The sequence below is a fragment of the Furipterus horrens genome, unplaced genomic scaffold (genome assembly GCF_987537825.1).
Source record: "Furipterus horrens unplaced genomic scaffold, mFurHor1.1.pri manual_scaffold_6, whole genome shotgun sequence".
NCBI lineage: Eukaryota > Metazoa > Chordata > Mammalia > Chiroptera > Furipteridae > Furipterus > Furipterus horrens.
In genome coordinates, this window is record NW_028327176.1 from 45622065 (window position 1) to 45633843 (window position 11779).

The window sequence follows — 11779 nt, forward strand, 5'->3', positions numbered from 1 at the left end:
TTTTCATCTTTCTTAGAGAGTTGGAGCTAAGTATCCTAAAATTTATCAAATCGGGGTCTCAAACCTGAATTTTTTGTTTTAGGAACAATTTATCTGTGTTGGGCTGGATTTTAGCAGATTTAGGATAATTTAGAGCAAGGCCTGAGACTAAGATGATAGCTTTGGGATTCCTATGGTGGTTTGTAACAGGTGAACTTACATCAGGTCCCAGGGTACAACTGTTCCCAGGCTCCGCCTTTAGAGAGAAAGACAATCAGGCATAAAGCTCAGAAGTGTTCCTTCTTTGGAAGGATAGTTACAGGGGCATTATGAGGTCAGTAAAGATCCACCATCTCTTCACTTTTTTTTAAGATAATAACTTTATTGAGATATAATCCACACACCATAAAATCCTGTGGGGAACTAAAAAGTTCCTCAACTGAAGTCTTACTAACTGACATCCTAAAGTTCTGCTTGGCATGGCCTCACCATCCCATAATAGTTGTTTACTCCTTACTAGGGCAACGTCCCTCTTTCTGTTCCTGGGATTGCTGTCCTGCAGTTTAACTCATATCTACCAGATAACGCCCAAACTGCAGCTGCGTTCCCCCCGAATGAAAAATTCCTCTTCTCCTGAGCTATAAGAATGCTGTTTTGACTAAGAATAAATGAGACTTGATCAGAGCACTGTCGTGTCTCCTCTCCTTGTGTCTCTTGTCCCTTCTTCATCCTCACTCCCCCTCTAGGGTCCTCGTTGCTCGACCTGCGGGACGGGTCAAAATTCACTCTTTTAAAATGTATAACTCAGTGGTTTTTAGTGTGTTCAGAGTTGTGCAACCACCCACAATGTAATTCCAGAAGAGTTTCATCACCCCAAAAAGAAATCCAGGGCCTCTGGTAACCACTGATCTACGCTCTGTCTATGAATTTGCCTATCCTGGACATCTCATATATGTATATCTAGTTATTTCCTTTTATAAGTACATCCTAGATAAAGAGAATTGATGTTCAAAAATAATCACTGCCCACCTTCCCACTATAGTCATTCTCCTCCTACACACCTAAAAGACATCCTATAAGATTAATCACCAAATACAGACTCAATCACTTTAGCCTGTTGGGTCAAAAAAGGCGTAGAGGAGGTTAACCAGGACACTCAGAACACTTAAATAATTGGAAGAGACTCCTCCCTAAATATGTATAAGCAATGAAGATCTGTTGTATCTAGACCACATGCTAAATTAAAATGTGGTCTGGGTCCAGGCAACAGATTCAGCTAACACCCTGCTGACTGCACTGCATTTCCCTGTGAAACACTGTGCATGTTGCATTCTGGGCCAGTGATGCTCCTGGACTTGTGCAGAGCACAGCCTTCACTGCTGCAAAGGGCACCCCGAGTTCTGGAGGTAAGTTACGGTAAAAAGACTTGACTCACACTCAAATATATGTGCCTTGTAAATTTTTTTTCTTTTTAATAGGTGGAGGCTAATGAGTCTCAGAGGCAATGGGTTTATTTGAGGTCAACAGGAACCTCCTTAATCAACTTCACTGCTCAGGTTGGTTTTCCTGAGCACGCCTGTCATAAGGCATCTGGGTTTGTTGCTAGGCACTTTGTAGCATCAATGGATCTCTTCTTATCTCTCTAGCACACAGAGCAGCCTGGGTTGGGTGGCTGGATTGCTCACAGGCCCTCCTTGCCTTCAGCCAAGACTCTCTAAGACAGTGGTTCTCAACCTTCCTAATGCCATGACATTTTAATACAGTTCCTCATGTTGTGGTGACCCCCAACCATAACTAAAGCATAGTGATTAATCACAAAAACAATATGTAATTATATATGTGTTTTCCGATGGTCTTAGGCAACCCTGTGAAAGGGTCATTCGACCCCCAAAGGGGTCGTGACCCACATGTTGAGAATCGCTACTCTAAGAGAACCAATCTCATGACAAAAAGAAAGCCCCAGGATCTTGTGAACGGTGGTTCACTGCTTCAGTCCTTTCAGAAACACAAGAAAACAATGGCCATGACTGAAAGAAGCCAGACACCAAAGGCCCAATGCTATATGTACTATTATTTCATTTATACCAACAAAATTGGCCTTCAGAGTTAGAAGTCAATTTAGTAACCTTCTTCAGGGGGATAGAGGGGGCAGCAATTAGGAGGGGGAAAGAAAGACCTCTTGATCTGGATGAGTGTTTGCTGAGTGATAGTTCATTAAATTGTACACATACATCTTAGGTACCTTTCCATACATGAGTGAAAACAAATGGGGGCTGGGGGACAGGGCCTGGCAGGAGATCTAACTCTCTGTAGTGATTACCAGTCACTTTGGGTAACCATGTCTTTTCTTAGGTGTCCTATGACCCATTGGAAATTCTCTCAGCTAATTTCATCTTGATCATCTAAACTTTAGATTCTAAAGCAAACAAGCATCAGCCAACCACAGACCATGGGTCAAGTCCAGCCCACTGCTTGTTTTTGTATGGCCCTTGGGCACTGCTCCAAAAGGAAAGCACTGTGAACGACAGAGACCAAGTTAGGGTGGCCTCCTCCACCTATGTCAGGGTTGACTTAACCATTAGGCACAGTACAAAGTTGGCTTCTCCCTCTAACTACTATCTACAGGACATGGCAAACTTCTATTTACTAAATGTCTGTTCTTATCATCTTACAATGACCCTTTGAAGCCCCCAACATACATTACCTCATCCCTAGCTCAGGATTTCTTACATACCTCAATCCCCTTTTCTATTTCTGAACCCCTCTTGCATATGGGGTTTCTGACTCATGTATGTGGAGTTCCCATACACATTTATATATTAAATTTGGTTGTTTTCTCTTGCTAATCTGTCTCATGTCTATTTGATTATTAAACCAGCCAGAAGAACCTTGAGGATAGAGGAAAGTGTGTTCCTCCCCCATATGTTCATACCCTTGTCCAGCTCCCGTTCACACCAAACAGGCCTGACCTGTGTAAGAGAGATAGCTTTTGAACAGGAAGCTGGCCTCCAGCCTCAAATGCTACTTATTAGAAAAACCTATGTTGTTACTTCATCTTAAATCCTCAGATGCCCACAGAGAAAGGAGAAAAAGCCATAGCCACAAGAATAAATAGGACAATGTAGAAAGCCCCACAGAGTGGTTCTCAACCTTGAGGGCTCAGTAGAATCACCTGAGTTTAAATAAAATGCCTGAGCCCTACTCACAGAGATTCTGATTCAATCAGCCTAGTTTGTAACCTGATTATCTGCATTTTTTTTAAAGTTCCAGGTGAATCTAATGTGCAGCCAAGGCTATGGACCACTGAGCTAGTACAACACTGTGATTTATGAGAAAAATATATTTCTCATATATATTTGGTCTTTGTCCACAGTTCCTGGCTCACATCTCCCCAAATCCTTGGAATTTCCTGAGCAATAAGAGCAATGGAGGCATCTTTTGTTACAATATTTGGCCTCCTGTGCTCAGCTCCTAAAATTGCTTCAGAGCCATAAAGGTAAAATGGTGTCTTGTTATTTATAACCAGCCCCTTTCAACCATAACTGAGTGTATGTTAATGAGGTGACTTGTAGAAAGTACCTAAAGAGGGGACTGGTTGTCATGGAAACCAACAATGATTGGAAAGTTGGAACTTTCAGTGCCACCCCCTAACCTCCTGGGTTAGGTGCTGGAGGTTGAATTAATCACCATAATTTAATCAATCATGCCTATGTAATGAAGCCTTCATAAAAACCCAAAAGGATGAGGCTCAGAGTCAACACATTGGTGACCGCATGGAGGTGTGGGGAGAGTAACACTTTCAGAGACAGCGTGAAGGCTTCTTGCCCTTGCCCTCTGCATCCCTTCCATCTGGCTGTCCCTAAATTATGTCCTATTAGAATAAACCAGTAATCTAGTGAATAAATAGGCTTTCTGAGTTCTGTGAGCTACTCCAGTAAATTTATCAAACCCAAGTAGAGGGCTGTGAGAACCCCTGTTTTATAGTCAATTAGTCAGAAGCACAGGTGACAACCTACCTGAGCTTGCAATTGGCATCTTAAGTGGAGGCAGTCTTGTAGGACTAAGCCCTTAACTGTGGACTCTGGTGCTATCTCCAGGCAGTGTCAGAATTGCGTTGAATCATAGGACACCTAGCTAGTGTTGAAGAATTGCTTGGTTGTGTGGGGGTTTCCCACCCACACTGGCATTTGGTATGAGAGTTGCAATTATCCACTTTATGTCCTTTCTTAGCACAGGTGTTTCCTCTCTGTCTAGTGGGTACATCTGTAGGTGGTTTTCAGTACCTATATTTATCTTTCCTGTCATCTGCCTTTTTGTACAATAAAAGTATACCGGCCTAGTATTGTTATATTTAAAGCTGGTAGTGTCATTCACATGAGAGGTTACATTATTGAAGAGAGTTAACACAGATTTTTTCCCCTACAATACACATTAGCCAGTAGATGGAGTATTATTGTATGCCCTTGGCCGATGAGAGCTCTCATGGCACGCCATGCTGTAAGCTCTGCACCAATGAGCACTTGTGCATTGTTTCTCCATTTGGAGTTAATGCAACTCAATGTGTTTACTTCCCCATGGTGTTTGTGTTCTCACAGTGATAGCTGTAAAAAAATAAAATCCAAGTCACAGTGCCATGAGGCAGCCTTTTGTGAATAGGAAACCACTGGTCCTACAAAAATGCCAAAGAAGAGTATAAAGCTGGATGTTAAAATAAATACCTTCAAGGAACTGAATGAGGAATCAGGGCAAAATCAACCATCAGGTAAAGAGTGCTGGAACCCCTCTGACTGAAAAACATCAGAGCACATGGGAAGAAGAGATCAAACCTGTGAACAGTAACTAGAAGAGAGCATAATGGGAGACAGGCCTCAACTTCAGGGGAATTGAAGAGAATAATGTCACAACAGATCTTCTTGAGCCCAGGCTGAACAGTTTTGATTTGGAGAGAGAAATCTATCAGTAAGAATTCCAAGTTGCAGACAATAGAATCCACTCTAGTTACAAAAAGCAAAAGTATTGATTACTGGGTATTAGTATGGAACATACAGAATTTCTGAGGATAAGGGAACAGGTGGGCTGCTAGTAGCCATGAACAATGCAGCTCAGAGTTCTGAGCGCTAGAAGAACTGGACTAACAGAAGTCCCATTGTTGTTATGCCGCCCCCGCCCCCCCCTACCCACCACCACCTGGGACGCCAGCAACCAGGTAGTGGGAATCTCCGCCAAGCTACTGCAACCTGACCTAGAAATGTAGCTCTACCGTATAGTCCTGACTTCTACCTTCCCAGCCTCACCTTCTGAGTTTCACACAGGTGCCCCTGTTCCTCAGAGCTTCGGGGAAGTCCAGAAAAGTGGGTTCTGTCTCTTCAGGCTTTAAATAGCTCAGGAAGGTAGAGGAGTTAGACGAGGGCTTGAGGTGCCAACGGTTAGGGTCTGTCACAGCTCCCATTTACAGGACACCTCCCCCTATTCCAGACAAGGGCTGGATTTCCCTAAGTGCCTGTCATGTGACGAATGCAAACTTCCATGAGTGAATGAATACTTCGAACCCTCTCATACTGCCACACTCCAGCCAACGGGCCTGTTTTCGTGGTGTCAGCCTTTTAGTCCAGCAGTATTTGTTTTATAGACATGTGAGTGTTTTATTGTACTTGCCTTTGCTTTTTTATTTTTTTTCTTTCACATGAGAAGAGAACAGAGAAATGAGAGTAATGATATTTGTGATAAGAAGCGCAGGTCTCATAAACTTAATAAAACTGAAACAAAGATTAGATTACCAGTAGTACCCAAAGCAGTTAAGCTGTTGCCTCAAAGAGACCCTTATTGGAAAGAAAGAACAACTGCCTGCTCACATGTAAGTAACACATTTAAACTGCTAAAACTGTATTATTGAAAAGTGTGTCTAATGTACAAAGTGTCATTAGGAATTTTATAACCTTGTTTACCTAATATTTAACTTCTGCACATCCTCACTTGGATGTGTCTTCAACTCCACTAATGTATAAAACCAGGTTTCACTCACCAAAGAAAGAGAAGCAAGAGAACAGGTATGCAGGGGAGAAGAGGAAAGAGCCGTACATAAAGTCCACATATGTTGCCTCCCGTCCCCCCATTCCTCAGTGCTCATGCTTCGGGCCCTCCAGCTGCCAGCCCAGCTCCTCTTCTGGTACCGACGCCATGCCCAAGAAGGTGGCATGCCCAAGCCCACAGTCTCTGCCCCCACTCTTGCTGGGCACGAGCCCCTTGCCTGCCTGGGCATGAGATGAAGAGGCTGGGGAAGGGTAACTGGCACCCAAATAAAAGGGCCCCTTCTCCTCACACAGTTCATGAGGGGTTGGGAGGGGTGTGAAGGGCTGTGAGTGGTGTCTGTTGTGTGCAGGATGGCATGATGGACACAGAGGTGGATGTTTATCCTGGGTATACTTCCTTCTTGGCCACAACGAGATCTCCTTTCATCTTTCAATTTTCAAACCTCCTTTCCCCATGTCATTTCCATCTGAGCAACTGTAGTGACTTCTAAAGAGCATGGAATCTTACATTGCTGACAAAGCCACCACATGTCCCATGACAGTCTTTTGTGAACAGCAAATTACTGGTCCTGCAGCTAAATTCACTTTTTTAAGAGAGAGAGAGAGAGAGGGAGACCGAGAGAGACAGAGAGAGAGACAGACAGAGATACACACACACACACACACAGAAATAGTTCAGAACTTCTCCAAATGACAAAAGCTCTTGTAATTTGGGCCCAATGGAGTCATTTCTGGGGCTAGAGGGCCACCCTGTGGCCAACTGTCCAAAAATGAGGTTCAGGGTTTTTTCTCCATATCTTTCTGCACTTAATCTTTTTCATCCAAAGAACAGATAGGAATACAGGTCAAATTTGCCAAATTTCTGCTCAGAATGGTCAACTGGCCTTTCAGGTTGGAATATGTAGGCCAAAGTATGTGCCTGGACCAGCATCATTAGCCTCCTTAGCAATTTACTAGAAATGCAAATTTTTAGGCCCATTCCAGATCCACTGAATCAGAAACTCTAGGGTAGGAACCAGCCATCAGAGTTTTAACAAGCCCTCCAGGTGATTCTGATTCCAGGTAGAAGCTGAGAGCCACCAGTTTAGACCAACTGGCCCTGAGCTCGGCTAACATAATAGTTTATACTAATTATTATAGAACTCATTCATTCATTTGGAAACTATTGTATTTCATTTACTCAGCAAATATTTATTGTGTGTTAAAGAGCATCAAGAAAACCTATGTGATTTGAGCAAAGTAGCTGAGAGAGAGAGTGGAGGAGATGGGTTCCAAGAGGCAGGCAAGGGCCAGGTTGTGTAGACAAGTAGAGGACTGCTGTGTCGTGGGAGCCACTGGAAGATACTGAGGAGGGAAAAAACATTGATAAGACTGTCTTCTTACAGATCACCTCAGCTAACAGATACAGAACAGATAGTGGTGGAAATAGGAGGCCAGATAAGGAGCTAAAACTCAGCTCAGGAGAGGGAGTGTGGTGATTGGAATTGGGTATAGCAACGGACATATTGAGACGGCTGGATTCCGGATGGATTTTGAAAGTAATTCAAAGGTCGTCATCGTCGTCGGCAGCCGTCCGTCTCGAGAGACGATGGTGTAGCTTCTTAAGTGTCTATCTGCACCACCGAGAATGGCTGTGCAGTCCGACTCGGGAGTGACACGGTATCTGTCTCCTCCCGTGTTGAATCAACATCTTGCGATGATGCTGGAGTGTCCTCTCCAGTGAAGCTGAAGCTACAGAGCCTGGGCAGGGTGATATGGAGGAAAACTCTGACTCCAAAAAACCTCCGCTGCCTTGCGGCATACCTCTTCAGGGGAAAGGCTAAGGGAGTAAACCCCGACAGAAAATCCGGAGCCGGAGTCCCTAAGGCGGTTTGACGTTGTAGTCAACACTGGCAACTCCTGCGGCGCACCTGAAGCCAAGCTGTATTGACTCCGTCTTTCCTTTGGACCCTTCAGCTGCGAAGAGAGGGGGGGGTCTGCTGCATGGGCAACAGCAGACCCTCCATATCACCCTGCCCAGGCTCTGTAGCTTCAGCTTCACTGGAATTCAAAGGTAATTGGTAGGATTTATAAAGGGATTGAATCCACAAGATGAGATGGATGAAACTGGATGCCAAGAGGAATCTAAGATGACTCCAGTTTTTATGCCTGAGCAAAACTATATTTAGTGAGAAATAATTGAGTGTCTACCAAAGATACACTTAAGATATATCTCATAGGTAAAGGGTAAATGTTTTAGTAGGAAAGATCAATTAAGTGAAGATTATAGGTTGTTTTTTCCTGCCACACAATTTAACTAATTCTTTGTTTTAGTCAGAATATTTCTTCTGCTTTTATAAAAATGTGTTTTGATTTCAACAAGTACCTTGGAATTTCTCAGATAATACTTTCATACACTGGTATCTACAAAATGAAAATGAAGATAGGGGCTGTACTTAAGGTAATCAAGGGCTATTCTTTATATTAGAAGTAGAAATAGAATGACTTTATCAATTTGCTACTTTTGTACTTCCTGCGGTACCAATTAGCAGCAATTATGTGTGCCTGCAAACATACCTTTTAATATATTATAGAGCCATATCCCCCATTTAATTCAGCAGCCAGACTCCTGGCAACCTCAACCATTTGGAACTCAGGTATGGAGTCCCAAACTCCACTCAGCTGCTTAAGTGATGTGTGCAAAATTAAGGTTAATGACTTAATAAGCTTAATTATTTGATTTCCTCTGGCTCCCTTCCATTCTTCCCAGGTTTAATCCAATTCACTAAATGGTTATTGAGTGCTAACTGGGTCCAGGACACCCTGTTAGACTGTGATGAGGATTGTAAAATAAATAGCAGTAAGCAGATTACAGTTATGAATATGGGGGAGGGGGCATGCCAACAACATGAAGGAGGAAAGAGGAATATCACCAGATGGAATAAAAGAATAAGTCACAGAGCTTGAATTACACTAATAACACCAGATAATTAAATTGCCTCCCAGGCTGGATTACAAGTACAATGCAAAAAAAAAAGTTAAGTTGTAACTCAATTTCCTATGACAGGGAATGATATAAGACAATTAGAAAAAGCTTAATCAAAATAATTAGCATTAACTTATTAGAGTCATGTTTAGTTATCTGAATGATGAGTTAAATCTAGACTATCTAATTTCCATAAGAATTAATAGAACATTACAGTAGTCCCTCTCTATATCGTGGTTCACTTATTGCAGCCTCACTGTATCAGAGGATTTTTTAAAATATTACATTTAATTATTTATCGTGGGTCTTTCGCTATATCGCAGGATTTTGTGATACTGTACACGTATTTATATGCGTAGTATTTATGATTTTAATGATTTTTGCCTAAAAATTTTCAAAAAATATATAAAAATAATAAATGATTCTAACATTAAAAGAATATTAAATCGGGACTTCCGGCCAAGATGGAGGCTTAGACGGACACGCTAAGTCTCCCTCTACAACTAGAGAGGAATACAACTACTTCAAAACAAAGGATAACTAGAAATTCCAGAAAATAAAACTACACGGAAGCCCAACATATGAAGTTATAAACCAGCGGTGCCATTCGGGCAGGTAAGAGTTAAAGAGGGCAAAGCTGTTTGCGGAGCGGCGGGGGGGCGAAAAATCCCGGTGGCAGTCAAGCCCCTGGCAGTGGCGACCCCAGCGCTGGGGAGAGCGGCCACCGCATCGCCTTGAACAGTGAGGCCCAGGGGGGCGGGAGGACGGATCCCGGTCTCCTAGCTGAATAACTGTGTGAATCCATTTTGGACCCCCGCCCCCAAAGAAAGAAAGCACCACAGGGCTGCGAAATAGGTCGCAGACAGGCGCCGGTCGCTGACTTGTGACGCCAAACGGCGCCGGTCGCTGGGTCATTACGAGTACACAGGCACTGCCCCCGACAGCCGGCCCAAGAAAACAAAACGCATCTGTCAAAATGTGGCAGACAACTATAGAAATCCCGGTGACACAGCTCACCAGGCAGCAGATAGAGAACCTGACAGATGAACAGATAAGAAACCTGTCAGAGGCTCAGTTCTGGGCCATTGTTATCAGGCGGCTTACAGAATTCACAAAAGAGCAGGAAAAAGATAAGAAAGAAGCGAAAAACTTTCATAACGAAAGGAACAAAACCGCATACGAGACAGATGGTGAGGAAAAAAAATCCAGAGTTCATTTCAACAAACTGGAATATGGAGAAGGAACAAGCAGTCAACCAATGGAGTGAGAGGAAATGGGAAGCAACAATGAGAGGATCAGAAACCTCTGGGACAGCTATAAAAGGCCCAACATAAGAATCATTGGTTTGCCAGAGAATGAGGAAGATGAACTAGAACTTGAAAAATTGAGTGAAAATATAATAAAGGAGAACTTCCCAGACTTGGGGAAGGGAATAGACTTGCAGGTCCAGGAAGCAAGGAGAATTCCCAAGAGACTGGACCCAGGGAGAACCACTCCAAGACACATTATAATCAAAATGTCAAAAATTAAAGATAAAGAGAGAATCTTAAAAGCAGCAAGAGAGAAGAAAAGAATTATGTACAAAGGGGTCCCAATTAGACTATCAGCAGACTTCTCAAGGGAAACCCTACAGGCAAGAAGGGACTGGCAAGAAATATTCAAAGTAATGAAAATCCAAAACCTACAACCACGAATACTCTATCCAGCGAAATTGTCATTCAGAATAGAAGGACAGAGAAAGTGTTTCCAGGACAAAATAAAACTGAAAGAGTTCATTAGATCCAAACCACTGTTATATGAGATGTTAAAGGGACTGGTTTAAAAAACAGAAGCTAAGGAGATGAAACAAAGGCAAACTAAATAGGCAACGAGAGTGGAAAAGGAACCGTGGGTACGGGAAGCATATTGGGGGGAGGTCAACAGGGAGGGGGAATGGGGAAAGGGAGGGAGATGATATAGGAATTGGGGATCAAGGTAGGAGGGAATGGAATAGACGGAGAGAGGTTGGGAGGAACTGTATGCACAACTAATGGACATAATCTAAAAGGGGGGGACAACTGGAGGGAGGGGGGCCACCGGGTGGAGGGGAGCAGAGGGAAGGGAAATTGGCACAAATGTAATATTTTAATCAATAAAACACATTAAATCTGAAAAAAAAAAAGAATATTAAATCGAAATAAAATACTGCACACTGTTTACAGTATGTATTTTTTTTGCAAATGAACACATACATTATGCTGAAAACGAGATGTACGCTCAAGCTCGTTTGCCTACGTGAGATTGTACACAGCACACGATTGGCTGATTGATGGAAGGCAACCAACCAGAACATTGTCTTGTGTATCCTGGGCACTGACTGGCTCAGTAACCGTAGCATCAGTCTGTCTGTTCTCCCACACTGTGTGCATATGTTCAGCATCTCGCCTTGTCCACTTCACTCCGTCCTCCGATTGCTGTGCGTAGTTTTGCTCTACAGTGTTGTGTTTTGTGAAATTTTCCTTAAAGACTGAATTTATTTATTACGAGCCCTACGATGCCACCCAAATTCTGGCAGTGAATCCAAGCACCAGAGGAAGATGCTTACCATAAAAGATAAAGTGGAATTTCTTGACATGTTGAAGGAAGGGAGAAGCTATGCATCTGTGGGCCACCATTATGAGATCAACGAGTCTACAGTTCGCAATATAAAGGACGAGAAGAATATCAGGTCAACGGCATCAGTACCTTTCAACAAAACAGCAAAGAGGGTGGTTACTTCCCATAATAAGATCATTGTGAAGATGGAGTCTACGTTAGCTGTGTGGAT